At 43.7% G+C, this 5,065-nt stretch overlaps 1 long non-coding RNA gene across 1 annotated transcript; it reads right to left on the reverse strand.

The window, feature by feature from the left end:
• Positions 1–227: 227 nt before the first annotated feature.
• Positions 228–3,920, reverse strand: LOC133928698 (uncharacterized). The gene is made up of 3 exons (XR_009911493.1): positions 2,788–3,920; positions 2,424–2,487; positions 228–2,132 (listed from the first exon to the last, which is right to left on the reverse strand). It is a non-coding gene; the product is annotated as an uncharacterized LOC133928698 (long non-coding RNA).
• Between the last annotated feature and the right edge of the window lie 1,145 nt (positions 3,921–5,065).

Genomic DNA, 5,065 nt, shown 5'->3' on the forward strand with positions numbered 1-5,065 from the left:
GGCGCTTGACTGCCACGCCTCCTAGAAATACCACGGGACCTGGAGAATTGACCCCGGTAACTGTGCACAGGGGGTCAACGCAAATCCCCTCCACGGAGGGAGTTGCTGCCTAAAACGAAGCCCCCTCGGCCTCGGGAAGACGAAGGATCCGCTGGGAAGGGATAATAAAAAATGTTCTTGATAAAAGCAAAACTGTAAACTACATGAAATTCTAGGACTTGCCCATGCCGTAAGGACCTCTTTGCTCGTGTATGTCCTACTTTACTTTGAGCACTTCTTTTTTTTGTCATCAGTTGGGACGATGAGGATCCTGATATTTGCTCTAACAATGGCTCTAGATAACGTAACGTATAACTAACCGTGAGAGAACACTAGCTCGAGCAACTAAATGCCGACGTTAGGGATGGTCCGCCCCTGTGCCTTGTTGATTGTCATGGCAAAGCTGAGCCTAACAGAAAACTGCTTCCTTTTAAACTGGAAAGGAAACATCTCGTCATTAGAGGGGCAAGAGGGATCTGAAGCAGAAAAACCTTCTTTCTAGCATGCTACCCTAGCACAATCTCTGCATCGATAGCATTTCTCTGTAACCCCCGAACCACCAGCCTCTTCCCATTGCAAAGTCTGTTCGCAGGATCAATGTTTCTCATCTTGAGCTTTAGAACATGTGGAGGTAGCCCATAAGTGTCAGTGAGTTAAGAAACTCAAAGGGTAGTAGTTATGGGGATCGTCTTCTGCACTATCAAAGCTATGATACACCATTTCCTCCCCTCAAAAGCGATCGATCATCTTTATATTAATCTGATCCACACAATCATGGCTCCCGAGATGATGTAGTTTAGTTTGGATCCGACATATTACCATCAAACATTGGAAAAACATTGTTTATCAGTTTATTAAGGTCCATGTTCTTCCCTACATACAACACCCTTACCATCAAGCATTGGAAAAACATTGTTTATCAGTTTATTAAGATCCGTGTTCTTCCCTGCATACAACACGCATATATCGTCAGGAAGACGTACAATAGTGTTTCTTATTAGTCGCTCATGTGCATTAGTCGCTCGTATCTTTCGCGAGAAATGAAAGAAGTGTTTATTATTACGATACCACACTGCACGACCAACTGTATATGCGAGCACAATGGTGTATCTTCGCTATTGCCGAAGGTACCTGATCAACAGATGAATATGGTGCAGACAAGAAGTCAGAAAGTTTAAATTTCGGGTTTGGGCAGGGGATTCTCAATCGTCTTTGTCATGTTTTTCTAGATCTCCGGAAATGACACACGGTGATTGGAAGACTCGAAAAAATTGGAAGGCACAAACGAGTTTCTCACCTGCTCACGATCGATGCCAGTAGTTTTCACATGCATATTAAGTAGTTGTTGTGTCATTGTCCCTACTTTCCCGGGAGCAATGATCTCGATAGAACACAAAAAAGAATCCTAATACCATATAGCCTAACACCTAAAAATGACTTGGCGAGGAACATAAGAAATAGATAGTTAAGTGACCATACGTTGCAACGAGTTTAAATAAACATTCTACAAAACAATAAAAGTGAGTTTCCCATTATACACAATGTACTCCTTGATAACAGACAAACCGTTGATTGCTGTAACCAAGGAGATTTGTAACCAAGCAGAAATACTCATGTTATCTACAAAACCAAACATTAGCCATTTTGTAAAGACAACCACGGACATTGCACAGTCATGATTTAAATTTTGAACTGTAAATTACAGAAAAGAGAAGATTCAGGGGAGCAGGAATATCAATGGAAGTGTAATGGGCATGAGGTGGTTCGGGTGGACAAGATCGAATTGGAATATAGCACCCATAAAAAATTGTTCACCTGCTAATTATCTCTATTATGAATGTTATGCTGTAAAACGAAATAACTGACGGACGATACTAAAAGCAAAATATACCGGTTTCGTCGAAGCGAACTGACAAAAAATCCGTCATTTCCATAAGCATCTCAGAGATAAACAGAACTGCTAAACATTGAAACTGTTGCCGGTGTTGATACGTACTGAATATTTAGAGGACACAGAAACAAATACGTACTGAATATTTAGAGGACACCGAAACAAACTTGTACATCCATCCCATTTGTTACGTCCCTGTAACCTGCACAAAAAGGTACATACAAAAATAAACATAGAATAATACAAAGGTTTATCGCTGTTCTAGCCTAGAATGTATAATCCTTGTAGAAAAGCGTGCCACTAAATGCATCTAAATTGTGAAGTCCTGTTTGTACAACAGTCAAATTGAAGGGTCTTAGCCTAGCATTGAAGTTCCACAATGTCACCAACATTACATGTCAAGTTATAATGAAAAGCACACAATTTGTGACTTTCAGAATTTTGGAAAATAGTATCATAAATCATTGGTGCTACTAACGTGTGAAAAGCTAACCTCTTATTGGAGTTTGACTGATGATGAGTTCCCATTAGATGATCCTAGAGCTGAAGAATTGTACCTTTACAAATTGCAGATATATGAACATATAAAAAGAGGGAATGCATCAATTATATCATAACTGTAAATCTCGAGCTGGATGCACAGCATTCATCTACCAGCTTTAGTTTGTTAACTCTGAGCTACAAGAAAAATATGGGAAGATTTAGTAGAGGCAAACCAAACCCACTTGATGCAGCGATCTCAAGGCAGATGATCTCATTTTGAGTTGAATTTTTTGGTACATGTCATACGGATAATAACGGCAAGCACTAACACATGCAGAATTGCATATACATACAATTACAGTTGTGCTCCTCACCGTTGCACTTCCTGTGCACCCATTGCCTCACCACCGTGCAAACACATCATACTCCCTCGCGCTCCTGAGCCTCCCCTTGCTGGTCACTCGAGTCCAACAGAACGAATAAGCAGTCGGCATTCGGAGCCGACAGAGAAGGTCCGTGGAAGATGGGTAGGAGAAGGTCGGCATTCGAAGCCAACAAGAGAGGGGATTTAAATGTCCAGCCACTGCCAGTGGCAGCATCAGCTTTAAGGCGAAGCACGCAAGGTCTCCAAGCCTGGACACAGATGAATGGGGAAGGAAGAGCGGGACAAGGGGTGGTGGATCTGATACTGAACGGCCTCTGTATGCGACCGTGGCGGCGGCAAGGCGCTGTTGACGTTGCAGGGACGTCTTGCACACCAGCGCTCGCAACGAACCCGTCGTCGGAACGGGAGACAGCTGCATCGACCGCCGTGGCTTTGCATGTAGTAACATCGCCACCACCCCAATGTAGCCGTGACTCGCCGCAGCTGTGCCCGCCGTCTCCACGCACGCAGCAATGTTGCTTGAGGTGGCGGCCTCATTTTTGCGCATGGAGTGGCTGCCGCGGTGCTCGCAGCAAGATCGACGGAGGACAAGCACGCGGAGCCTGAACGCACGCCAGCGGTGGTGAGGTCGTTCCCCTTCATGCCTGTTCCCCTGTTTGAGGGGCACGCGGCTCGCGCCTCGGCCGCGTCAGCGACACCAAGATCGGAAGCAACGCGACGCCGACATGGTCGACGATGATGGCCACGCACGACGAGGAAGGTAGTGAGGGATGACCCCTGCTGCCACTGGCGCCACACTCCAGAACGGATCTCGGCAAGGGGATACTTCACCAGGCACTTAGATCTGCAGGAGAGAGAGAGAGGGGGATACAAAAGAAGGGATGTGGAGAGGGACGGGAGAGGTAGCGCTAGGGGGCAGCGGAGCAGGACGGGCTCCTGCGATGGCAAGAGAGGAGCTCTCTTCCACGTCGTAGATGAGGATGGAACGATGAGAAGGGAGAAAGCGGACTCACGGTTGCAGTTTGTCGTGAGATTTGGAGCGGAGGGATGCCAAGGAATCGGCGTGGCCACGTGGGAAGGGAGCGCGGTTGTGGATGGGAGGGGCTGTAGTCGGTGGATGGCCGAGGATAAGGGTGAAAATGGATGGCAGGAAATCCGAATTATTCGATTCTGTATTCATTAAAATACGAATATAGGTATTCGTATTCGTATTCATTTCTGAAATGGATACTAAAATGGATATATTCGAATTCGTTTTCGAGATTTGGATTTAAATGTGGATATCCGAATTCGAGATATATCCGATTCGTATCCGTATCTGCCAACCAGGGAACCAAATTTTGCCAAAGTTTTAGAAATTTCAGATATGAACGAAATTCCAACCCAATCAAATTGGAACAAATTTCAGTCAAATTTCATCAAATTTCAGTTAAATTTGATCAAAAATTTAAATTTCCAACATGAATTTTGAACAAAATTTCTAAAATTCCGGCCCAATCGAATTAGAACAAATTTCAGTCGAATTTTATCAAATTTCAGTCTAATTTTTTCAAAAATTTAAATTTTCGACCTGAATTTCGAAGATCGAGTAGATATCCGAATGCGGATTTGTATTTGAACTATCTGATTCGTATTCGTATTTGAGGATATCCAAATCCGTATTCGTATTCGAATTAAAATGTGGTAAATCGTACTATCCGAATTCGATTCCATGCGTATTCGATCTGTTTCCATCCCTAGCGGAGGGGATGTGGGGGAGCGGAGAAATCGAGAGGCAGAACAGGGGCGGGGGGAGCACGCAGGATGGAAACGACCGTTCCGGAGGAGCGGAGAAATTGAAAGGCAGATCGCGGGGCAAAACGCGCAGAGATGCATGACGAAAAGAATTTTACAATCGTTTTAAGTAGAGAGATTGGACATAGCTACTGTATCAGAAGCTTCTTATATGGAACATCTAAAGAGCTTTTGGTATAGCAGCTTCGCAATATCTATTCTATTTTTAGATTTAGATATAAAATACTCTACCTCGAATATTTCAGTTTGGGTGTCTATCTTAAGTTTGATGTGACATCAAATATAAGATAGATTCCTATACTAAAGAGTTCACGGTAGAGTATTTTTGCATATCTGAAAAAATTATAGCTGCTGGTTCATTCCTTGAACCTCAATGATAATGGTTATCACTGTCGGTTCATGTTATTAACCGGTAATGATAGTAGGGTTATCACTGCCGGTTCAAGGCTTATACCGGCAGTGATACTTACTAT

Source organism: Phragmites australis, chromosome 9, assembly GCF_958298935.1.
Source record: "Phragmites australis chromosome 9, lpPhrAust1.1, whole genome shotgun sequence".
NCBI lineage: Eukaryota > Viridiplantae > Streptophyta > Magnoliopsida > Poales > Poaceae > Phragmites > Phragmites australis.